This window comes from Triticum urartu, chromosome 4A, assembly GCF_056163025.1.
Source record: "Triticum urartu cultivar PI428250 chromosome 4A, HENAU_Tu73, whole genome shotgun sequence".
NCBI lineage: Eukaryota > Viridiplantae > Streptophyta > Magnoliopsida > Poales > Poaceae > Triticum > Triticum urartu.
Window position 1 is genome coordinate 283,749,298 of NC_141876.1, and position 27,672 is coordinate 283,776,969.

General features: G+C 45.1%; 1 pseudogene; it reads left to right on the plus strand.

Moving 5' to 3' along the window:
* The first annotated feature begins 667 nt into the window (after positions 1-667).
* Positions 668-26,605, plus strand: LOC125554721 (uncharacterized; annotated as a pseudogene).
* Positions 26,606-27,672: the final 1,067 nt, after the last annotated feature.

Genomic DNA, 27,672 nt, shown 5'->3' on the forward strand with positions numbered 1-27,672 from the left:
CAATGGCACAACAGGTATGTTTACGCATGTTTCTTTAACAGGTTTGCACTTATAAATAGCTCTATTGATTTCAATTTCAATTGTGTATACAATTGACTTATCATATCATGCGCATTACTAGCATCATAACAGGGCCAATAGTTTTGTTGTACATGTAGACCCGTGGTACCCATTTGAAATCTTGTTGTGCCATTTAGTTTCCCACGCTTTGTATTATTTTAGTGTTGCTTTCTCTTGAACTGATATCACTACTGAAAACAGGGAATTTGCCATCAGCCAGCTCTTTGCCATCTGCCAGCTGATGGCAAAGAACGTCTTTGCCATCTGCTTATAAAAAACAGATGGCAAAGAACTGACAGACGGCAAAGAACATGGTTGCCATCAGCCAATTCTTTGCCATCTACTAGTGGATGGCAAATAATCTTTGCCATCTGCCAGCAGATGGCAAAAAGGTTGGCAAATCCTATGGCCGTCAAGCGTGTAACGGGGTACCAGCCCCACCTCTTTGCCATCTGCCAGCAGACGACAAAGATTCTTTGCCATCTGCTGGCAGATGGCAAAGAGATGGGGTTATTTTTTTCTAGGTAAAAAAAACTGTGGGGTTATCCCCTCCCTCTCTCCCCACCCATCCAGGTAAAAAAAATGACGTTCGCATCTCATCCACACACCACCACCTACCTCCTCCCTCTCCGCCTCCTTCCCCTTCCTCCCACCCCATCCCCATCCCCCTTCACTTTCCCCAACCACCCCGACCTCCTCGACCTCTACCTCCCCGCCGACCCCTTCTTCGCCCCGCCCCCCATCCCCTCCCCGCACGCCTTCCTCCTGCACGACCTCACCGACCGCGTCGCCGCGCTCGAGCTCGCGGCCCGCGCGGCCACCCCGCAGCCGGCGCGCCGCAAGTACACCTACGCGGCCACGGAGCCCGGCGGCCGGAAGGTCAAGTGGACAGCAAAGGAGAAGCCGCGCGGTGGGGGCCAGGTGCTCAAGTGGGAGGCGGAGCTTGCCTCCCCCAACGACGACGGATTCGACCACAAGTAGAGGTGGGAGGCCAAGTCCAAGGGCGGCGCCGGAGGCAAGACCAAGACCAAGTGGGGCACCGAGATCAAGGGCAAAGGCTCGCTCGAGCCATGGTCGCATGCCTACACCTGGGAGGAGGACTTCACCGCCTCCGACGACGATGAGGATGAGCTGGAGGTCGAGGAGCGCAAGCCGGAGAAGCCCAAGAAGATCAAGGCCGCCGCCAAGGACAAGGAGGATGACAAGAAGAAGAAGAAACCGGCGAGGACGTGCGTCCAGATCAAGGAGATCCCCGAGGACAACACCTCCGGCTGCGACGCCATCCGCAAGGTACGGTACTCAGCACAAAAGATGAGATTTTTGCGGGGGTTTGGGTTCTGTGGCCCGATCTGAACAAAATGTGTGATTTCCAGTAGAATTTCCAATAGATCCAAGTTACCTCTCGCGGGATTTGAGAGAAAATTTGGAATTTTAGAGGATGCTAGTGTCGACACTCTAGATCTGTGCTTAGTACTGGCTACGGATTGACTGAACTCTGCTCTGAATGATATCAGCTTGAGGATTCTGCTCCATGCAATGCACTATTGTCATATGTGTAGTGACCGCCTGACATTTGTCTCTCTTTCTGATGATGCAGGCCTATGCCATGGGGAACGGCAAGGGGAAGGCCAAGGAGCTGTCGCCGCAGGATGCCGCGCTGCTCATCCAGATGAACTACAGGGCGCACCTCGCCCACCACTCCCAGGTGTTCAGCTGCCTGCGCGATCTCGCTGTCGCCATGGCCAAGCTCAAGGAGCTCCGGTCCCTCTTCTACAACCTCTCCTACAGGCGCCGCCTCCCGCACGACCACGAGGAGCGCCAGAGGTTCTCCAAGAAGATCATTGTCCTGCTCCTCACTGTCGACGCGCTCGAGGTGAGCTCCGTCACGGCCTATTTACGATTGCCGATTGCTGATTGCTGATTGCCATTGCTGTGTTGTGGATTTGAAATTCAGTTACTGCATACACTGGTTAACACTATTACTAGTGAGACAAAAAATAAATAATTGAAAGCACACAAGGATGATTACCATGCTATTTAGCTCAGCATCTGTCCAACATATGTATGCACTTGAGATGAGTATAGTGAAGGAGAATGTAGTCTGTTTCTTGTGATAACTGAATAATTTTCTGTCATTGCCTTTGCCCCTGTAGGATTACGCGTCTATTCATCAGTTACTGTGTTTATAGCTCTCATTGTTTTATGAACTCGAATAGCATGGGTTGCTTCCTGTTCTTGTGCTACCTTTCACTCTTTTATGAACTAACTAGCAAAGTGGCCCGCTCGATGCGCGGGCTAGACTTTATACAGTTTAATTAATAGAACATACTAAGTCAACTAATTTGCGACGGATGTAATATTATTTTATTAGTCTAAAGAAAAATTATGACCAAGTGTGATGACTTTTAAAAATTTAATTCTTTTGCGAACATAGTTGTGCGAGCAACACCTAAAGTACTTATTTACTTATATTAAAATTGCATTGTTAATCCAATAATAGATATATTTGACAATCATTGTAAATTTTGTACCTACTAAATTCTACTATTGAAATATGGAAAATTGATGAAGTTTTTAGTACAACATATTGGTTAAATAAGTAGCAATACACTGTGTTCATTTAGTAATAGTTGTTCATTTGGTAGTAGGTTCGGCCTGTATTCCATTTTATTGAGAAGAAAATATAAACATGTATGAATATAGCACAACAATCTTTTAGCTTATCAATTTTTTTATGTTCATTTGAAGTTGAAAAATAAAGCTCAAACTAAGACATGTTCCTATTTGTTTTACTTAAAGCCTAAACGTGTTATGTATCACATGTATATGTCAGGTGTCATGATGCTTAAGTAAAAATCTTAGATCAGACTGATTGTATTTTTTTAATTGAAAGTATGAAATTATGCATGCAAGTACGCATATACATGTCACTAGTTCAGTACATCTGGAATGTCTGCACATTATGGTCTACAAAGGCTATACCTATTTTGTACTTCTGTTCGGTGTTTGACAAATCATTTTGAGAAGCTACTATTTTATTGTAGTACGCGTGTTGGTCATCTGTGCCTAAAGAGATACCTGTAATCTTGAAAGACTTATGATGCCAATGTTTCGTGAAAAAGAGAAATTCATAATTTTAAGAAGTTTGAAATATAATCTTGTGGATCGTGCTAACTGAAGATAGGGCTACTGAACAGGTCATGTGGATTACTCTGTTGGTGTGTCCTATAGTCATGTGGTGCAGCCATTTTGATGAAAAAGTGATTATATATGAGTGTTACAAAATTCTCAAAACACGTTCACGAAATCATGATGGAGTATCAGTGGGATAAATCATTTATTCAGTTAATGTAGACATAAGCTGTAACCATGTTATTGCTCAGTAGACATATTTCTGATGGGTATGCTTATGGCATCTTGATTAATCACTCACGATGCTCCTCAATTCAACAGCACAATCATGTTCTTGTGGACCTCGTCCTTTTTTTCTAATCAAAACCTAAAGTCACAGAAACAATGTATCAGCTAGTTTGTACATGAACCACAACATCACTCATAAATTTATAATATCGATATACTATTTCGAGCGAGTACAAAATTCCATGTACATACATATATCCATCGGTACAGTAATCTAGCGAGCAATCCATGGTTTCATTTGTGATGCATATTCTCCTCTTATGTACCATGTGAAATAAAGGAAAAACAGTGATGCCATACTTTAGGGAATTAATTGCAGTTCCTAAACTTGTCTTCATGTATAAATGCTCTGAATAAGAGTTCCAAGTGATCAAACTCAGTTCCTAAACTTATCTAAAAACATCTCAAGCAAAAAAATCTTGTTAATAATGTCTCCTCAATGTACAAGTATGGATGTGTGTGAACGATACTGTTAAGGTTTTCAGACAATTTATCTCATGATGCTTACATTGAGGGTAGTGTCGAATTAAGGCCATCAGATGCTAATTTTGCTCATAGTATGTACCTTGAATTATCTAATTAATGTAGAATTTTATAATTAATGTAGAATTTTCTAGACTAATTATCTTGCTTCTAATTAACCCATCAATTACTTTTTATATATAAATAGATATGACTGACTCGTCAAAACCAAATGTGCAGTCCATGTGCGAGAAGAACGGCCAGACCCCTCCGCCGATGCCAGTCATTGCTCCGGCGGGCATGGTGAGTTTTATTTGAACGGTCATTAGTTACTAGTCTTCACATTTGAGTTGCATCATGCTAACGATACATTGGAAATAATCTTTGGTGCAGCGTAACTCCCGACAAGCATCGACCGATCCTTCTCCGTCTGCCACTGGCGCGACCGGTCCTACACCTACACCTACACCTCCGTGATGACGGTAAGTTTCCCAAGTGTTTTGCTTAATAGAGTTTTGTTGTGATGCCATGTTGTATCTACACATATCGTTCATAATGTGTGTATGTTTGAAATGCATTGTATGTGTGGGATTGGACACCTAGTCGTGTGCCTTTGGTAGCCTTCCATACAGGGAAATGCCTCCTACTGCTTCCACTGAGCCATGGTAGTTCACTACTGCTCCGGAACACATGGATTGACCGGCATGTGTCCTTCTTTGCTTCTGTGTCTGTTCCTACGGGGAAATGTCACGCGGTGTATCACCGAAGTCCTTGTAGCTTGCTACGACTTGGTTGCACTCGCTGATGACCGACACGTGCATTGCTGGGTCATGTATGCCTGTCCCTGTACGTTTGTGCCACCTTGGTTCTATGACTAGTCATGTCGGCCCGGGTTCTCTGCCATATGGATACTAGCGACATAATCATATACTTAGCATTTTTTCCTCCAAAATGACTCAATATGTTTAACTAGCTCAAAAATGACATAATAAGCTTAATTAGCTCCAAAATGACATATTTAACCTAGGATAGCTCTAAAATGACCTATACTTAGCGTTTTTCCTCCAAAATGACTTAATATGCTTAGCTAGCTTAAAAATGACATATTTAACCTAGGATAGCTCTAAAATGACCTATACTTAGCATCTTTTCCTCCAAAATGACTTAATATGCTTAGCTAGCTCTAAAATGATATAATATGCTTAAGAAATGACATATTTTAGGTCCTAAATGACTTCATATGCTTAGCTAGCTCCAAAATGACATAATAACCTTACTTAGCTCCAAAATGACCTATTTAACCTAGGCTAGCTTTAAAATGACCTATACTTAGCATTTTTTCCTCCAAAATGACTCAATATGCTTAGCTAGCTAAAAAATTACATAATAAGCTTAATTAGCTCCAAAATGACCTATTTAACCTAGGATAGCTCTAAAATGACCTATACTTAGCATTTTTTTCTCCAAAATGACTTAATATGCTTAGCTAGCTTCAAAATGACCTATTTAACCTAGGATAGCTCTAAAATGACCTATACTTAGCATCTTTTCCTCCAAAATGACTTAATATGCTTAGCTAACTCTAAAATGACATAATATGCTTAAGAAATGACATATTTTAGCTCCTAAATGACTTCACATGCTTAGCTAGCTCCAAAATGACATAATAACCTTACTTAGCTCTAGAATGACCTTAGCATGGTTTACACCAAAATGACTTAGTATGCTTAGCTAGCTCAAAAATGACATAATAACCATACTTAGCTCCAAAATGACCTATTTTACAGATATAAGTTGCATCATAATAATCTTCACATTTTAGTTGCATCATAATAATCTTCTTCTTCTAACTTTTTCCTTTCCCATTTTACAGATTTGCTTAAGATCACGGAAGCTTGGGTTGATGAAGTGCTTGTATTTAGTTTTTGTTTTGACCTTGTGAAACTTGCTACCTATGGATGAAACTATGTATATGTATGGATGAAACTTGCTACTATTGGTGACATGTATTGGATATATGTGTTCATGACTATTGGTAATATGTGTTGAATATGCTATATTGGTCATATAAATATATTTGTGTTTGATTTTCTATGAAAATGAATTGATATAAGAAAAAACAAAATTAAATGGGGCAATATAGTCACTTTGCCATCAGCTGGCAAATGGCAAAGAGGCCACGTGTCATCTACATGTAAAATTTGGGCTGGCCTATTTGGGCTCTTTGCCATCTCCCAGCAGATGGCAATGCTCTTTGCCATGTGCTGGCAGACGGCAAAGCATGTAGCCTTTGCCATCTGCTGGCACACGGCAAAGAGCCTGCATACTTTGCCATCTGCTGGCAGACGGCATAGAGCCTGCAGCCTTTGCCATCTGCTGGCTGACGGCAAAGTATGCCGTTAGCCTTCTAACGGGGCTAACCCCGTTAAGAGGCTTTGCCATCAGCCAGCTGATGGCAAAGCCACAGGCTCTTTGCCATCAGCCAGCAGACGGCAAAGAAGCCTATGCCGGCAGGGTTTCAGACAAACTGTTTGCCATCTGCTGGCAGATGGCAAAGCCTTTGCCATCCGCCGACCATGCCTTTTCCATCTACCATGGCAGATGGCAAAGTGCCAGATTCCAGTAGTGTATGATTTGAACCGTGTCTCTATTTTGATTTGGCAAGACAATGCAGTGACCATAGGATATACATATATGCTTGCTTGATGCTTTTATTATGTACTAGTACTTGGCAATAGAAGACTTGGTAGTTTAATCATGTCCACCTTACTAATGAATTGGTTCACCGAAATGAGTTTCATATACTAGTACATGTGAAACCTGTTATGTGTCTGCTTGTTTCTTCTTTTAGAATGCTGACAGAATATTGGGGAAGAGTGCCTAATTAAGCAATGGAAAAGGAAGTAATGCAGATAAGGTTCGGGATAGTGAGATATGCTTGTTGGTCTCGAACAAAGCTAATAAAATAGCTAAGGAAGACTATCTTGAAGACAGTGAGACAACCCCAAAGTCCTGTCTTGGTTTAGTGTTCGAGTTACTGGCCACGACCGCTTGCACAAGCTATTCAAACTCACTGTCTGAATCAGTTCGGTTTCTTGAGTCTCAACTACAAGCTGAAAGACATCGATTAGTTGTGCTGCGATAAGAAGCGGAAGGACTGCGGAAGTCCCTGGAGCATTCAGATGCATACTTTCTGGTGCAACAGCAAAGCATTGGAGGATTTTAGCGCCAAATAGGACAAAGCCTATAAGCTTGCTAAGCTTATTGCCAGCATGGTGGATACTCAGGATAACGTTTCTTGAGCTCTTATGAAGTTGTTTCAGTTATGCTCTTGTTTTGCTGCCGCGTTTTTTGCACTAGTGGCCAATTTGGATGGCCAGTGTATGTAATATGCTGCTTTGTTCCCTATATTTGCACTGGTGGCGAACTTTGATGCCCAGTGGATGTAATATGTGTAATAGCTGTAATATGCCAACGTTAGTTGCTTGCTTATTTATTTCCTTATTGTCTTGTTTAGTTGTTTGCTTGTAGTCACTGCAGTTCTTTTTCCGCGTTTTTTTAGTGGCCACAATAACCTAGTTTTGGTAACTAGGCCACAATAATCAAGGCAACACATAGACTGTTGTAACCATGGGCCTCTTGTGGGCCGTAGGATCCATGGACTTTCTACGGGCCGTATGATCCATGGGCCTTATATGGGCCGTATGATCCATTGGTCTTCTACGGGCCGTAGGTTCCATGGGCCTTCTACGGGGCGTGTAATCATTTCGCCAGACATGGGCCGTACTATTTGTGGACCATAACGGGCCATTAGTAGGCCGTATTTGATAACGCTATGAAAACAGCCCAATGGGTTAACGAGGCACAAATGGGCCAAATGTAACCATGGGCTGTATTTGGCCACAAGCGGAACAGGCCAGTAATAGACCGTATCTAATCGAATTCTAGAAATGAGCCCAAGAATAAATGGGCCCTGAGAAGCCAGAAAGATAACACGAGTTGGAAACGGCCCAATGGAATAATGGGCCGTTAATGGGTATAAAGGGGTACACTATTCATTGCGGGCCAGATTCACCACGGACCATTAAAGGGCCAAGAGTTACAAATGGTCTCGTATTGGCCGAAAGACATCATGGGCCATACATGGGCTGGAAGTTACAACGGGCTCGAATCATATTGGAAGGCCCAGATGAAGCTACTTGGCTTAATTCGGATAGGCCGTAACGGGCTGTGAGTTAGTGGGCCGTAAATGGGCTATATACGAACATGCTGTTAACACGCTTTCCGTGGGCTAGCCCGTTACCACTTGACCAAGTCAAACGGGCCGGCCTTTTCACCAGATTTGCCTCTATTGGGCCATGCCACATGTCGACATATCATAGGTGCCTCTTGTCCAATGAATGGATGACAACTGTCCCAATGGTGAGCCAACACGTGTTTCCTCCGGCCAATGAGAATTTTACACGTGGGAAATCCTCATTGGTCCGGGCTTTTAGCGGGTTATCAGATCCAAAAGCGGACCCGATAGCTTAACGGCGTTCCATTACGGTGGATGCCACATGTCGGTCACCCTTGACGAAAGCACTTCCATGACGCATGATTTACCGTCATGGAAGTGGACACTTCTGTGATGATATTTTTGGTAATGTCATGGAACACTTCTAAGACAGCACAGGTATGATTATCTTGATTCTGTCATAAATTTGTCATGGATGTACATGCATGACAGAAAATGTGACCTACTGTGACAAACACGTATCATCATGGAAGTGTCTTTTTTTTGTAGTGTCAGTCATGACATAAGGAGGAGGATCTTCGTTGCATCGAAACCGAAGAATTAATGCTTTACATTGTCTATCACCCATACCGCTAACACCCTCACGTTTTCACCAGCGGATGCATTATTCCTGGATCATAAAGTAGATAACTGTTCATCCTCACTCCACTTATGCACTCAAAAAATTATAGGTCATTCTGAATGGTGCAAGATGGCTCGTCGGTGCGATCAACTTACCTTGAAAGTTGTATTCACGGTTTCTCCCGGGATGCTGTATCCATAAAATGGCCATAATTTTGCCATAAAAACCCCATTGGAGCTCCATGACCCGCCAACACAATCACAACCAAAACTTGTATGCGCCCTTAACCCACTCACGGGCTTCGACAACTTTTCGGAGGCAAGATCCGACTTGTAAAATTGAATTCCGGACTATTTTATGCTTAAAGTCTACTCTACCCCCCTTCCATGAGCTCACCTATGGACTGGTATATGGACAATAACATATAGAACAATGCACCATCCTTCATTACAAACTAGAAAGACTACAGGTTCAGTCATGACTCAAGCAGGAGCCTCCTTGTTGCATCAAAACCCAAGAATTCATGCTTTACGTGGTCTATCACCCATCCCGCTACCACCCTCACGTTTTCACCAGCGTTTGCATTATTCTTGGACCATAAAGTACATAACAGTTCATCCTCACTCTGTTTATGGACTCGAAAAATCATTGGTCATCCAAATGGTGTAAGATGGCTTGTCGGTGCGATCAACTTACCTTGAAAGTAGTATTCATGGTTTGTCCTGCGATGTTGTATCCATAAAAGGGCCACAATATTGCCTTAAAATCTCCATTGGGGCTTCGATAACATTTCAGAGGCAAGATCCGGCTTGTAAAATTGAGTTCCGGACGCTTTATGCTTAAAGTATACTTTACCACCCTTCCGTGAGATCACCTACGGACTGATATATGGACAATAACATATAGAACAATGCACCATCCCTCCATTACAAACTAGAAAGACTACAAGTTCAGTCACGACACAAGGCGGAGGCTCTTCGCTGAATCGAAACCCAAGAATTCATGCTTTACATGGTCTATCACCCATCCCGCTACCACCCTCATGTTTTTACCAGGGGATGCATTATTCTTGGATCATAAATTACATAACAGTTCATTCTCACTCCATTTATGCACTCGAAAAATTATAGGTCATTCCAAATGGTGCAAGATGACTCGCCGGTGCGATCAACTTACCTTTAAGTTGTATTGACGGTCTGTCCCGCGATGTTGTATCCACAAAACGGCCACAATTTTGCCATAAAACTCCATTGGATCTCCATGAACCACCAACACAATCACAACCAAAAGTTGTAGGCACCCTTAACTCACTCGCGGGCTTCGACAACATTTCAGAGGCAAGATCCGGCTTGTAAAATTGAGTTCCAAACGATTTTATGCTTAAAGTACACACTACCACCCTTCCGTGAGCTCACCTACGGACCTATATATGGACAATAACATATAGAACAATGGACCATCCTTCATTACAAACTAGAAAGATTACAGGTTCGGTCATGACACAAGGAGGAGGCTCTTCATTGCATTGAAACCCAAGAATTCATGCTTTACATGGTCTATCACCTATCCCGCTACCACCCTCACGTTTTCACGAGCGGATGCATTATTCTTGGATCATACATAACCGTTCATCCTCACTCCGTTTATTCACCCGAAAAATTATAGGTCATTCCGAATAGCGCAAGATGGCTTGTCGGTGCAATCAACTTACCTTGAAAGTTGTATTCATGGTCTGTCCCACGATGTTGTATCCATAAAACAGCCACAATTTTGCCATAAAAACTCCATTGGAGCTCCATGACCCACCAAAACAATCACAACCAAAAGTTGTATGCGCGTGTAACCCACTCGCGGGCTTCGACAACATTTCGGAGGCAAGATACGACTTGTAAAATTGAGTTTCGGACGATTTTATGCTTAAAGTATACTCTACCACCCTTTCGTGAGCTCAACTATGGACTAATATATGGACAATAACATATAGATCAATGCACCATCCTTCCAGTACAAACTAGAAAGACTACAGGTTCAGTCATGACACAAGGGGGGGCTCTTCATTGCATCGAAACCCAAGAATTCATGCTTTACGTGGTCTATCACCCATCCCGCTACCGCCCTCTCATTTTCACCAGCGCATGCATTATTCTTGGATCATAAAGCACATAACAGTTCATCATCACTCCGTTTATGCACTCAAGAAAATTATAGGTCATTCCGAATGGTGCAAGATGGCCCGTTAGTGCTATCAACTTACCTTGAAAGTTGTATTCACTGCCTGTCCCATGATTTTGTATCCATAAAATGGCCACAATTTTGCCATAAATACGCCATCGGAGCTCCATGACCCGCGAACACAATCAAAACAAAAAGTTGTCTGCTCCCTTAACTTACTCGTGGGCTTCGACAACATTTTGGAGTAAATATCCGGCTTGTAAAATTGAGTTCCGCATGATTGTATGCTTAAAGTTAATCTACCACCCTTCCGTGAGCTCACCTACAGACTGATATATGGACAATATCATATAGAACAATGCACCATCCTTCCATTACAACCTAAAAAGACTACATGTTCAGTCACCACACAAGGAGGAGGCTCTTCGTTGCATCGAAACCCGGGAGTTAATACTTTACATGATATATCACCCATCCCGCTACCACCCTCGTGTTTTCACCAACGGATGCATTATTCTTGGATCATCAATTACATAATAGTTCATCCTCACTCCATCTATGCACTCGAAAAATTATTGGTCATTCCGAATGGTGCAAGATGGCTTGTTGGTGCGATCAACTTACCTTGAAAGTTCTATTCGCGGTCTGTCCCGCGATGTTGTATCGATAAAAGGGCCATAATTTTGCCATAAAAACTCCATTGGAACTCCATAACCCGCCACAACAATTACAACCAAAAGTTGTAAGCGCCCGTAACCCACTCGCGGGCTTCAATAACATTTCAGAGGCAAGATCCAGCTTGTAAAATTGAGTTCCGGACGATTTTATGCTTAAAGTATACTCTACCACCCATCCGTGAGCTCACCTACGGACTGATATATGGACAATAACATATATAACAATGCACCATCCATCCATTACAAACTAGAAAGACTACAGGTTCAGTCACGACACAAGGAGGAGGCTCTTCGTTGCATCGAAACCCAGGAGCTAATGCTTTACATGGTATATCAGCCATCCCACTACCACCCTCACATTTTCACCAGTGGATGCATTATTCTTGGATCATAAATTACATAATAGTTCATCCTCACTCCATTTATGCACTCGAAAACTTATTGGTCATTCCGAATGGTGCAAGATGGCTTGTTGGTGTGATCAACTTACCTTGAAAGTTGTATTCACGGTCTGTCCCGCGATGTTGTATCCATAAAAGGGCCACAATTTTGCCATAAAAACTCCGTTGGAGCTCCATGACCAGCCAAAACAATCACAACGAAAAGTTGTAAGCGCCCGTAACCCACTCGCGGGCTACGACACCATTTCGGAGGCAAGATCCGGCTTGTAAAATTGAGTTCCGGACGATTTTATGCTTAAAGTATACTCTACCACCCTTCCGTGAGCTCACCTACGGACTGATATACGAAGAATAACATATAGAATAATGCACCATCCGTCCATTACAAACTAGAAAGACTACAAGTTCAGTTATGACACAAGGAGGAGGCTCTTCTTTGCATCAAAACCCAAGAATTCGTGCTTTACATGGTCTATCACCCATACCGCTACCACCCTCAAATTTTCACCAGCGGATGCATTATTCTTGGATCATAAATTACATAACAGTTCATCCTCACTCCATTTATTCAGTTGGAAAATTATTGGCCATTCTGAATGGTGCAAGATGGCTCGTCGGTGCAATCAATTACCTTGAAAGTTGTATTCACGGTTTGTCCCGCGATGCTGTATCCATAAAATGGCCACAATTTTGCCATAAAAACTCCATTGGAGCTCCATGACCCGCCAACACAATCACAACCAGAAGTTGTATCCACCCTTAACCCACTCGCGGGCTTCCACAAATTTTCAGAGGAAAGATTCAACTTGTAAAATTGAGTTCCGAACGATTTTATGCTTAAAGTATACTCTACCACCTTCCATGAGCTCACCTACGGACTGATAGATGGACAATAACATATAGAACAATGAACCATCCTTCCATTACAAACTAGAAGGACTGCAAGTTCAGTCATGACACAAGGGGGATGCTCTACATGGTGTATCACCCATCCCGCTACCACGCTCACGTTTTCACCACCGGATGCATTATTATTGGATCATAAAGTACATAACAGTTCATCCTCACTCCATTTATGAACTCGAAAAATTATAGGTCATTCCGAATGGTGCAAGATGGCTAGTCGGTGCGATCAACTTACCTTGAAAGTTGTATTCACGGTCTGTACCGCGATGTTGTATCCATAAAACGGCCACAATTTTGCCATAAAAACTCCATTGGAGATCCATCACCCGCCAACACAATCACAACCAAAAGTTGTATGCACCCTTAACTCACTCATGGGATTCGTCAACATTTCGGAGGCATGATCCGGCTTGTAAAATTGAGTTCCAGACGATTTTATGCTTAAAGTATACTCTACCACCCTTCCGTGAGCTCACCTACGGACTGATATATGGATAATAAAATATAGAACAATGCACCATCCTTCCATCACAATCTAGAAAGACTACAAGTTTAATCACGACACAAGGAGGCGGCTCTTTATTGCATCAAACCCGAAGAATTCATGCTTTACATGGTCTATCACCCATCCCGCTACCACCCTCATGTTTTCACCAGCGGATGCATTATTCTTGGATGATAGAGTACATAACAGTTCATCCTCACTCCTTTTATGCACTTGAAAGATTATAGGTCATTCTGAATGGTGCAAGATGGCTCGTCGGTGCGATCAACTTACCTTCAAAGCTATATTCACGGTCCGTCCCACGATGTCGTATCCATAAAACGACCACAATTTGGCCATAAAAACTCCATTGGAGCTCCACGGCCCGCCAACACAATCGCAACCAAAAGCTGTATGCACCCTTAACACACTCGCGGGCTTCGACAACATTTCGGAGGCATGATCCGGCTTGTAGAATTGAGTTCCGGGCGATTTCATGCTTAATGTATACTCTACCACCATTCCGTGAGCTCACCTACAGACTGATATATGGAAAATAACATATCGAACAATGCACCATCCTTCCAGTACAAACTAGAAAGACTACATGTTCAGTCATGACACAAGGGGGATGTTCTTCGTTGCATCAAAACCCTAGAATTCATGCTTTACGTGTTCTGTCACCCATCCCGCTAATACCCTCACATTTTCAATAGCCGATGCATTATTGTTGGATCATAAAGTACATAAAAGTTCATCCTCACTCCGTTTATGCACTCAAAAAATTACAGGTCATTCTGAAAGGTGCAAGATGGCTCATCGGTGCGATCAGCTTACCTTGAAAGTTGTATTCACGGTCTCTCCCGCGATGTTGTATCCATAAAACGGCCACAATTTTCTCATAAAATGTCCATTGGAGCTCTACCACCCTCCAACACAATCACAACCAAAAGTTTTATGCGCCCTTAACTCACTCGCGGGCTTCGACAACATTTCGGAGGCAAGATTCGGCTTGTAAAATTGAGTTCCGGACGATTTTATGCTTAAACTATACTCTACCACCCTTTCGTGAGCTGACCTACGGACTGATATATGGAGAATAAAATATAGAACAATGCACCATCCTTCCATCACAAACTAGAAAGACTATAGGTTCAGTCACGACACAAGGAGGAGGCTCTTTGTTACATCGGAACCCAAGAATTCATGCTTTACATGGTCTATCACCCACCCCGCTACCACCCTCACGTTTTCACCAGCGGATGCATTATTCTTGGATCATAAAGTACATAAAAGTTCCTCCTCACTCCGTTTATGCACTCGAAAAATTATAGGTCATTCCGAATGGTGCAAGATGGCTCGTCGGTGCGATCAACTTACCTTGAAATTTGTATTAACGGTCTGTACCGCGATGTTGTATCTATAAAACGACCACAATTTTGCCATAAGAACTCCATTGGAGCTCCATGACCCGCCATAACAATCACAACCAAAAGTTTTATGCGCCCTTAACTCACTCGCAGGCTTCGACAACATTTCGGAGGCAAGATCCGGCTTGTAAAATTGAGTTCCGGATGATTTTATGCTTAAAGTATACTCTACCTCCCTTCCGTGAGCTCACCTACGGACTGATATATGGACAATAAATTACAGAACAATGCACCATCCTTCCATCACAAACTAGAAAGACTACAGGTGGAGTCACGACACAAGGAGGAGGCTCTTTGTTGCATCGAACCCAAAGAATTCATGCTATACAAGGTCTATCACCCATCCCGCTACCACCCTCATGTTTTCACATGCGGATGCATTATTCTTGGATCATATAATACATAACAGTTCATCCTCACTCCATTTATGCACTCGAAAAATTATAGGTCATTCCAAATGGTGCAAGATGGCTCGTCAGTGCGATCAATTACCTTGAAAGTTGTATTCACGGTCTCTCCCGCGATGTTGTATCCATAAAATGGCCACAATTTTCTCATAAAATGTCCATTGGAGCTCTACCACCCTCCAACACAATCACAACCAAAAGTTTTATGCGCCCTTAACTCACTCGCGGGCTTCGACAACATTTCGGAGGCAAGATTCGGCTTGTAAAATTGAGTTCCGGACGATTTTATGCTTAAACTATACTCTACCACCCTTTCGTGAGCTGACCTACGGACTGATATATGGAGAATAAAATATAGAACAATGCACCATCCTTCCATCACAAACTAGAAAGACTATAGGTTCAGTCACGACACAAGGAGGAGGCTCTTTGTTACATCGAAACCCAAGAATTCATGCTTTACATGGTCTATCACCCACCCCGCTACCACCCTCACGTTTTCACCAGCGGATGCATTATTCTTGGATCATAAAGTACATAAAAGTTCCTCCTCACTCCATTTATGCACTCGAAAAATTATAGGTCATTCCGAATGGTGCAAGATGGCTCGTCGGTGCGATCAACTTACCTTGAAATTTGTATTAACGGTCTGTACCGCGATGTTGTATCTATAAAACGACCACAATTTTGCCATAAAAACTCCATTGGAGCTCCATGACCCGCCATAACAATCACAACCAAAAGTTTTATGCGCCCTTAACTCACTCGCAGGCTTCAACAACATTTCGGAGGCAAGATCCGGCTTGTAAAATTGAGTTCCGGATGATTTTATGCTTAAAGTATACTCTACCTCCCTTCCGTGAGCTCACCTACGGACTGATATATGGACAATAAATTACAGAACAATGCACCATCCTTCCATCACAAACTAGAAAGACTACAGGTGGAGTCACGACACAAGGAGGAGGCAAGATCCGACTTGTAAAATTGTGTTTCGGACAATTTTATGCTTAAAGTATACTCTAGCACTCTTCCGTTAGCTCACCTCCGGACTGATATATGGACAATAACATATATAAAAATGCACCATCCTTCATTAAAAACTTGATAGACTACATGTTCATTCATAACACATGGAGGAGGCTCTTCGTTGCATCGAACCCAAAGAATTCATGCTATACAAGGTCTATCACCCATCCCGCTACCACCCTCATGTTTTCACATGCGGATGCATTATTCTTGGATCATATAATACATAACAGTTCATACTCACTCCATTTATGCACTCGAAAAATTATAGGTCATTCCAAATGGTGCAAGATGGCTCGTCAGTGTGATCAATTACCTTGAAAGTTGTATTCACGGTTTGTCCCGCGATGCTATATCCAAAAAATGGCCACAATTTTGCCATAAAAACTCCATTGGAGGTCCATGACCCGCCAACACAATCACAACCAAAAGTTGTATGCGCCCTTAACCCACTCGCGGGCTTCGACAACATTTCGGAGGCAAGATCCGACTTGTAGAATTGAGTTCCGGACGATTTTATGCTTAAAGCATACTCTACCACCCTTTTGTGAGCTCACATACGGACTGATATATGGACAATAACATATAGAACAATGCACCATCCTTCCAGTACAAACTAGAAAGACTACAGGTTGAGTCACGACACAAGGGGGATGCTCTTCGTTGCATCGAAACCCAAGAATTCATGCTTTAAATGTTTCATCACCCATCCCGCTACCACCCTCATGTTTTCACCAGAGGATTCATTATTCTTGGATCATAAAGTACATAACAGTTCATCCTCACTCTGTTTGTGCGCTCGAAAAATTATAGGTCATTCCGAATGGTGCAAGATGGCTCGTCAGTGCGATCAACTTACCATGAAAGTTGTATTCACGGTGTTTCTCACGATGTTATATCCATAAAACGGCCACAATTTAGCCATAAAAACTCCATTGGAGCTCCATCACCCGCCAACACAATCACAACAAAAATTTGTATGCGCCCTTAACTCACTCGCGGGCTTTGACAACATTTCGGAGGCAAGATCCGGCTTGTAAAATTGAGTTCCGGACGATTTTATGCTTAAAGTAAACTCAACCACCCTTCCATGAGCTCACCTACGGATTGAGATATGGACAATAAAATATATAACAATGCACCAACCTTCCATCACAAAATAGAAATACTACAGGTTTAGTCACGACACAAGGAGGAGGCTCTTCGTTGCATTAAAACCCAAGAATTCATGCTTTACGTGGTCTATATCCCATCCCGCTACCACTCTCACATTGTCACCCGCGGATACATTATTCTTGGATCATAAAGTGCATAACATTCATCCTTACTCCATTTACGCACTTGAAAAATTATACATCATTCCGAATGGTGCAAGATGGCTCGTCGGTGCGATGAACTTACCTTGAAAGTTGTATTCGTGGTTTGTCCTGTGATGTTGTATCCATAAAATGGCCACAGTTTAGCCATAAAAACTCCATTGGAGCTCCATGACCCGCGAACACAATCACAACTAAAAGTTGTTTGCACCCTTAACCCACTCGGGGGCTTTGACAACTTTTCGGAGGCAAGATCCGACTTGTAAAATTGAGTTCCGGATGATTTTATGCTTAAAGTATACTCTACCACCCTTCTGTGAGCTTACATACGGACTGATATATGGACAATAACATATAGAACAATGCACCATCCTTCATTACAAACTAGAAATACTACAGGTTCAGTCACTACTGCAGGATGCTGCTAATGCGACACTATGATCGGAGACCCTTCGAGAAACTGTGTGTGATGTAATAATCGCAAACGGTGCTTTATGAAAACCGTCAAAAATGTGTAAAACGTTTGCGATGACGGATGCATCAAACAAGGTTCAGGTTTTAGTTGCGTGTGCGATGAAGGGCATACGGTTCTGTTCAATTAACTGTTTGCGATGAGGAGGAACAAAAGAAACGGGCAGCTAGATGAAGGCATGTGCGATACACAGCATACGGTTCACTCGGATGAACTGTTTGTGATTAGGCAACACAAAAGAAACGGGTAGCCAGATGAAGGTGTGTGCGATATACGGCATGCGGTTTCGTCGGATGAACTGTTTGCGTTCAGAGATGAGAACAGAAATGGTTCAACTTAACAAGATGTGTGTGTTACGTGGCAAACAGGTCTGTAATCAGAAATGTGTGTGAAGACCGATAATAACACAGCCGGTTGCTTCTAATAAGACATGTGTGGGGTGCGATGGGATTGCATACAGAACAACAAGATATATGTATGTATGTATGTATGTGTCTATATATATATATAAGGACATGCTTGCATAACCAAATTAAACATCCACTTACATAGGTGGCTACTACAACCATGGCATTTGCACACACCAAATTAAACTATTACATGCATAATTACATAGGTGGCTATTACACACATGACATATCCACACACACCAATAAAGTAAACTATATATTACATGCATGATTAACTAGCATAAACGATCATCTGATCATCATCTACTTCTTGTGACGCTTGCTCTGCTTGTGGCCCGATCAAGACTCGTCGATTTGGGTAACGAGGCACTTCCTCATGTCAACAATCTGCCTGTGCATCTCGTAGCATGTGTACACACTCTTGGCCGCGAACCTGAGGTGAGGTTCATCCAGTTGCCGCATCCAGCCCTAGTGCCAGGATACGGGACTTGTTCTCTAGGCATCTTGCTTCATCTTTTAGTAGTAGTGCTCGATGATGGCCGAGGCGAGTTCGACCAGGGAGTCCTGCTTCGTGCTGCCCCAGATCCTGTAGTGGTCACGGATTTCGACAAGGTTCTTGCAGGCCAAGCCCGTAACACTAGTGCTTTTACCTTGTCTTTGGTATCCACCGTGGCAAACTTGTAGTCGGTGCTGTTGACAAACCCGTTGAAACGGTCGCAAGGCTCTGTGGCCATGCAGTAGTGGTAGATGAGTACATGATGGCACACGCACAACTGGCCGATGGCAATCTTCTGATCTATGCCGGGACGACCGACGGTGTACTGGAGGTCGATGCAGACCACCTTGTACTTGTCTCCAGCAAGCAACTGCTCAACGCTGTTGATGTAGTCATCCACCACGGCCGGATCGATGGTGTACACCACTGAGATATCCGTCTCCCTCACGTGGGTCTCCACTCTATGCTCGCCGAACTCCATTGGAGCGCCGCCAGACATCCCCTCTCTATATGTCGTCATGGGTGTGCTTGTTGTGTTGCGGGGCGCGATCGAAAGGTTGAAGAGACTAAGGTTATAATGGCGGCGGGAATTAAAGGGGAAGCCAGACGGCAAGGAATATCGGCAGGCCCTGATGGCAGTTCTAATTTGCAGCGCGTAACTCCATTGTGTCGCACGTAATTGCATCGCGTGGCAACGCACGCAGCACAACCGCATGCATATGGGGCCCCCGACGTGATCGTGCGCACGCCCAAACGCTGGCAGAGCGCGCGCGGAGGGACGAGAGCAGAGCGCTCCACGGTCGCCTCAAGGAAAAGTTTTCCACAAGTCGAGCGCGTCGACGGACACGAGCAGAGCGCACCAACGGACGCAACAAAACATGGCGCGGCGCCTAACGGCAAGCACAGTGCACTGCGGCGCCTAACGGCGAGAAGAGCTTGCCGAGGGACACGAGCAGAGGACGACACAGTGATACGTGGCAAATAAGACGAAATGTGTGAGCGATGTCAGAGACATCAAGCACGAATCAGATTAGAGTTGCATGTGCGATACGTAGCAGACAGTTGATCCATCAGAGCTGTTTGTGATGGAATAAGCCATGTGTGTTGCTGGCAAACGCTTGCTGGTGTATAACCTTAAATTTAACCAAAAAAGTGTTAATGCATGTTACAAAAATTGTATAGCTAGAAACTATGTTCAAATACGACTCCAACGATCTAATCTATGGCGACATGCATTCGTATTTTATTAGTTAAATCCTACTTATAAACCAGGACGGGGGTATAGTAGGTAATTAAATCGCAAACGTTTTTTTATTAACTGTATGTGTATGTGTCATCTCGTCCTCCTCTCGCACGTCTTGTCACCCCGCTGCCGCAGACGGCTTACAGCGCAAGCTTGCGCAGCGCGCGGGGGAGTTCTTTTGGCCAAACGGCATCGCCATTGAATCGTCGGTGAGCCCATTCCCACGCAACCTCGCAGGTTCCCGCGCAAGCTTCCAGCATGACTTAGTGAAATCCCCCAAAATCCCAATGCTTGCCGCCCTGCTATAAAAACCCTCACAGCCGGTGAGTCCTCCGTCGCATTTTCCCTTCCCTCCCTGTAGCTTATCTCGTCTGCTTCTCCCACAATCGCCAATGGCACCGGTCCATCGTCGTCGCTCAGCCACTCCCTCGTCATCAGAGGATAGCTCCAGCTAGGAGGCTACACTACGGCGGCGGCGTAGTGTAGTGTGCGTGGCGCCCCTGTTGGGCGTGCACGGAACACCCACCACACGCTCCGCCGCCGCTGCCCATTGGCAGCTATTGCCGGCCGCTGTTGCCGGCACACCACCATCGAAATCCAGGGCCATCTCCCACTCTGTCGCCGCGGCCCGAAGGCGGGAGGTGGCCGTTGTGGCCGCCACCCCACTGCCGGCCACATTGGCCATCACCCGCTCTGCCACCGTGGCCCGAAGGCGGGAGGTGGTGGTCGTGGCCGCCACCCCATTGTCGACCACCGTGGCCGCTAGCCCACCGTCGACCGCCGGGATCATCACCCGCTCCGCCATCGCTGCCCGAAGGAGGGAGTCCGAGGTAGAGGCCCGCACGTGCGCCAGCGACCTTGCGCGCTACATCGAGTTCCTGCAGGAGGAGGAGGAGCGCCTCGTCAAGCACGCAAAGAACCTTACCGCACCCGTGGCCGCAGCACACACCGACGCAGAGGCGAGGAATCAGGAGATCTACGAGCAGTCCGGCCGCTTCAAGAGAGATCGTCTGGAGTGGCAGTGTGCGTTCGAGTTGGCGAGCGTCATTGAACATGCAGCAGCGGCAGACACCGTATTACATTTGTCCAGCTCGCCAGTAGGCTCCTCCTCCTCCTCTGCCTCTGACTGAGCGCGCTCGGCAAAGGAGAGGCTGCCGGAAGTAGCACAAAGCCCCTCCATTGTAGTAGTAGTATTTAGGGGCTATTTTGTTCAGTTCATTTGACTGTAGATGTGTGGTCGAACTTTACAACGTACTTGAAATTAGCTAGTATATATAGTTGAACTAGCTATTTCAGTACATGGTTGGCAACAATTGGGGAGAAGTTTGGTCAGTTCAGCTGTCGAGTTGAACTATTTGTATAAATTAAGAACGACTGCTCAATATATGATTGGAATCTATGCTTAATTACTGATTTGAGTTGCAAAAATTACATAGTGCTAATGATTTCTAGCTGCATATTTTGGCAAATCGCAGTGTTACAAGGATTGGCAAATGGCAACGTTACTAGATTAACAAATGTAAATCTTTCTAGTTTGATAAATGGCAACATACCCAATATGGCAGATGCAAATCATACTAAATTGTTTGTACGTGGTTGGACACGGGTCATCCAAAACAACCGTTTGCGTTGAAGGGATGAACAAATCCTGCGCTGCTCTCACTTTGCATACGAGTGTTCTATCTAAATCGTTTGCGATCAAGAGCTTCAGAAATCCTACCCGGCACATTTTCTCTTGGCTTCCTGGGGAAGCTGTGGGTTTGCATACAGGTGTTCTACCTAAAACGTTTGCGATGAGTGTTTTATATTTAAAAAGAGAATTAAACTACGGCTTGGGCGCCATTAATGGAGACGATGCGAGCAAGGTGGGCAGCCATGGAAGTCAAAGGGCTCGCTTCCCAATGAGCCTGCACAGCGTATAGCTCGCATGCTTCCCGGTGATCCCGCGCACTCGAGGACAGCTTGCACGCCTCTTGGCGAGGCTGCGCACAGGACGGTGCTCGCATGGCTCCCATTCAGTCAAGGTCAAGCAGTTGTCCGCATGGCACCTCCTACAGCCATTAAAACAAGACACGTGGCATCATGTGAATGGTTAACAGAATTTTGGATTTACTAGAATTTAAAAACGAGGCATCTCAATGTTTTGCCGGCAATCAACGGTGCCCTGGTGTTTGAAATTCATTCCCATTTCTTGCTTGGGACCTAGTCATGCACCCAAGGACACAGATTTGATTTTTCAGCCAATTTATATGCACTGGAGCATGTGCATGTAGTTCAAATTTGAATTATGCACATAAATGCATTGAAAACGCAGTTAATGCATAAAAATGTCCAAACGAACCATGAAAAATCATTGAAATTCACACAACACTCATGTTGTTCTATGTTGACACGACAAAAAAATTGAAAGCAATAGGAGGCATTGGATATCGTTTCGTCCCCAAAGGTGGGACGTTCCTTACTGAAAACCATCATGCTTGTTGTGAGCAGCTCCGGTTTGTGAGAACCATATACCCAAACCTGCCCAAATGGGACAAATTTTGTACCACGGCATATTGATGCCGCTCCATGATAGCATGCCAAGTTTCATGAATTTTACACGAGTTTTGGATTTACTAGAGTTTAAAAACCAGGGATGTCAATGTTTTGCCGGCAATCAACGGTGCCATGGTGTTTGAAATTGATTCCCATTTCTTGCATGGGACCTACGCATGCACCCAAGGACAAAGATTTGTTTTTTCAAAGAATTTATATGCGCTGGAGCATGTGCATGTAGTTCAAATTTGAATTATGCACATAAATGCATTAAAAACTTACTTAATGCATAAAAATGTCCAAACGAACCCTGAATAATTCCAATTCTTTTATGATCACTGCAGATAAAAGGTATAGCAATTTAAACACCGTCCATGGCCGCTATGACCCCATTATGTAATTCAAATCAAGATGAAAAATCAAGTAGATCCCACACAGTTTATTATAAGCGACCATGTGAGATGCAGCACAAAATATCTTCGGACCATGTCTGAATAAGGAACCGTGTCTGATGACACCTTGCGCGCCAGTTTTTTGGCTGAAGCGATTCCAAATTTTCGGCTTCCGCAGAAATATCTACGTCCCTGCCCCCTCTGCCTTACCAAAAGCCACATTTCCCCTCTTTCCACCTTCCATTCCAAGTTGAAACCTTCACTCCTTGCTTGCAGCGCCGCCTCCTCCTCGCCGGCTGTAACACCCACGACGCGGCTATATCTCCCACGTGTCAGGGCACGACTTAGAGGCATAACCGCATGGTAGGCATGTCGCAAGAAGGGTAATCTTTACACATCCCATGTACTGAATAAGAAAGGGATAAGGAGTTGGCTTACAATCGCCACTTCACAAAAATACAAGTTAAACATACATCATCCAGAATACAATTAAGGTCCGGCTACGGAACCAAAATAAAAGAAGACAACCCCAAATGCTAGATCCCCAATCGTCCCAACTGGGCTCCACTACTGAACAACATGAAACAAACAACACAACAAACACGATCTTCATCGAGCTCCCACTTGAGCTCGGTTGCGTCATCTACACTGGTATCATCGGCACCTACAACTGTTTGGAAGTATCTGTGAGCCACGAGGACTCAACAATCTCACACCCTCCCGATCAAAACTATTTAAGATTATAGGTAGGAAAGGGTAGTGAGGTGGAGCTGCAGCAATCACTAGCATATATGGTGGCTAACTTACGCAGAAGAGAGCGAGAAGAGAAGCAAAGCACGGTTGAGAAGCTAAAAGTGATCAAGAAGTGATCCTGAAACTACTTACGTTCAAACATAACACAAGACCGTGTACACTTCCCGGACTTTGCCGGAAAGATACCATCATGGCTACACACTCGGTTGATGCATTTTAATTAAGTTAAGTGTCAAGTTCTCTACAACCGGACATTAACAAATTCCCATCTGCCCATAACTGTGGGCACTATCGTGGTTCTAAGTCTGACAGTAGAATGTGGGGTAGGGATGTAGAGGCAAGATCCTAGCTATGGAGGAGTTGTACATGCAAGTTTTACGAGTTCAGGCCCTTCTCGGAGGAAGTAATAACCCTACGTCTCGGAGCCATGAGGCGGTTGACTGGATTATATGCGTGTGTGTTACAAAGAGTGCGAACCCTTGTCTCAAAGGAGGGGTGGCTTATATAGAGTGCGCCAGGACCCCAGCTCCCCTCTGTTACACTGAGTTCAATACTCATAAAGAGAGAGCATTATAGGTAACGCCTGTAATAAAGTGCTACAAATGATCATTAAATATACGAGTAAATGCCCGACCGTTGCTGCGTAGAGCGACTTTAGGTCTTCTTGTGTGTAGAGTGGTCTTTTACATGGTCGAATGGTTGAGTAGTCGAGTGACTTAAAGAAGAAGACGTCTCCGAGTGAATGGTAGGTCGAGTGGATTGCACTCAACACCTTTATTGGGTCCTCCCTGCTCACTCTTGAACTTCTTTGCTTCTAAGACAAGGATCTTAGGTAGGACGTATAGGTCATGCCTATTACCCTACCCCGGGTCTATGTCCTCATCATTAGCCCCCGAATGGATTGAGGTCCGAGTGAAAAGAAGGTTGAAGTTGATCTTGCCTTGACTCTTGCCTTTCTCAAGAATTCATCTCTGAATGGAGGCCAGTGATGGAACTTTCGGCCTTGTTTCGGTCGCCTTGATCGATTCAGATATTACCGATTGGTTTTTATAGCGTCACCTGTCGAGTGTCATTGTTGATGTGAAATCTTTGCATGATCAGTTGCAGAGGATCCCGGATTTCACGGGATTCGAAATTTCGGTAGAAGCGCTCCAGACGGAGCGCGCCGTGGTAAGCGGAGTGGACAGACATGACGTTTCGATTTCCACGCCACCTTTTTCGCCACGTATCCCATGTGTGACTGTTGAGGGATTTGACAGGATTGCCCGGACCCACGCGTCAGCCACTCGGAAGTGGGCCTTTAAAAGCAGCGAGGCTGAGGCGTCCGCACTGTGCGTGCCCATTCTCCTTCTTCTTCCTCTTGCTCCTTCACCCCATCCGGCTTCTCCACTCTCGACGCCACCGCTCCGCCGCCATGGGGAAGGAGAAAACGGTGGTGCTGGAACGCGCGAAGAAGGCGACGGGGGCGGCAAAAAGCAAGAAGATGAATCGGGGGTCTTGATCGCACTCGGGGCTGCCGTCGGATTGGATCCAGGGAGATTGGATCCGATCTTCGCTTCGACAGGAAGACTTGGACGATATGGCCGAGCTAGGGCTGATCGTCCATGAGTCTGCGCGGCTGCCGGAGGGGGAAACGGAACCATAGCCGCGACCGGGTGAGTGCGTTCTGCTTGCCACTCATGTCGACCGCAGCTTCTCGCTTCCTCCGCATCCCTTCTTTCGAGGTTTCCTGAATTTCCTTGGGGCCCAACTCCATCATTTTACTCCCAACACTATCACGTATCTTGCTGCGTTCGTATCCATGTGCGAGAATTTCCTGGGGTGTCGACCGCACTTGGGTCTTTTCAAGCACATCTTTACCATCCGCTCCCAAACAGTGAAGAAAGCGAACTCGAACGACGAGAAAACCCATGTTATCCAGATGTGTGGGGGTCTGGGTATTCAGAAGAGGAAGAGAAGTTCTTTTCCTTCGATGACTCTTCCGGAGTCGGTCAGGGGCTGGCAGTCGACCTGGTTCTACTGCCCGGATATCGTGACGCCATGCCAGCCGACTGGACTTCCCCCTTTCTCTTTTGATCATGTTCGAACTCCAACTTCGTTGAAAGTGACTTCCACGGAGAAGGCGGAGACAGGCAGGCTAGTCGAGAGAGTAGTTCAATTCATCAACCAAGGTGTCACTGGCATGGATCTGCTAGACGTGTTCCTCAGTCGGCGCATCCAACCACTCCAAGCTCGTGATCACTCCATGTGGATGTACTCGGGGCCTGGTGACACTGCTCGGGTTCATCCAGAGGAGGTGGCAGCCAAAACAGTGGCCCAGTGGCTGAGGGTATCACCGGGAACAAGGACAACCCTAGGGGAGCCAGGAGAGTCGACCCTTTCAGCGACAGCAATCAGCCAGACAAGGCTTGGCCATAACGACTCAGTTTTTGGACGTGTTTTCTGACTGTTTGTTGATCCGACTGACTTGTGTTCGGCTCCTTGTTTTGTAGATTTACACGGAGATGTACTCAATGCCCAATGGTGAACAAGCTCTGGAGCAAGACCAAGAAGGCGAGGACAGTGCGGAGGAGAGCGGCGAGTGGGAGTCACCAGCCAACGATGACGAAGATGAGAGCGATGAGTCGGGCGATGAGGAGGTAGCCGACTCACCGCCTCGTTCTGAACGTCGATCCAAGTAGCACCATGATCCCACGGGCAGGCGCGGCCAAACTGTGGCGCCGAGTGCTCCATCTCCAAAACGCGCTCGGTCTTCGACTCCAGAATTGGCTGAGAAGGTCACCAAGTAGCCCAAGATCAATCCTTCGAAGGCTCGGAAGACCTTGCCTAGAATCAAGATTGACGTTCCAGTTGCTTCTGGGTAAATGTTCTTCCCGTATTTTCTTGTTCCGACCGACTTTCTTGTTCTGACCGAGTGGTTGATGAACCTTTATAGCCTGGCCTCAGCTGCGACTGACATGGACATTGACAAGAACCTGGACGATGAGGAAACCGGCGACACAGCTACCTCAAAAACCAGTAAGTCTGCCCGATTCGAATTAATTTGGACGACTGGATTGTTTGTCAGCTATCCGTATGACTTTTTCTGTTTATTGCAGCTCCACGGGACGTTGTTGTGCTCCCGGACGATGAAGAAGAAGTACCGCTGAGGGGGAGGAAGAGGAAAGACGAGGAACTGGGCGGGAAAGCGCCTAAGGTCCAGGTTCCTCAGTCGACCATGACACCTGGGACGGCAGTCGAGCGATCGACAGATCTGGCTCGAACCAACGTCACCTTCGCTGTCCCGTTGTTGACTGATTGCCCATCTAGACCAGCTGCTCTGACTTCTGCTGCACCAATTCAACTCGACGCTTCAGATCTGACGGCTGCTTCAATTGCTCTGCCAGCCTCGCTTTTCACTGCGTATCAAACTCTGGATGACCCACCGACTGCTGCCAAGGAAGCTCTTCTTCAGCTGAATCTTGTGATGGGGCAAATGAAAGTGGTGCATGAGGCCAGTCAGGTGGCTTTCAACGCTGGAGCTGCTTTGCAAACCAATGTCCAGGTTAGTCGATTTCTGACTGATCATATTTCTCGTCCGATCACCCACTAGGGTGTGGCTGTTTTGAAATTGTTTGTCACTTTGTGTCAATTCGAGCTGAATCTTTAAACTAGTTGGGGCACTCGCACTCGGCAGACCATGCCGAGTGGAACCAAAACCAGTGGGGGCACGCTAAGTGCACCCACTAGGTGTAGTCCCCGAGACCGT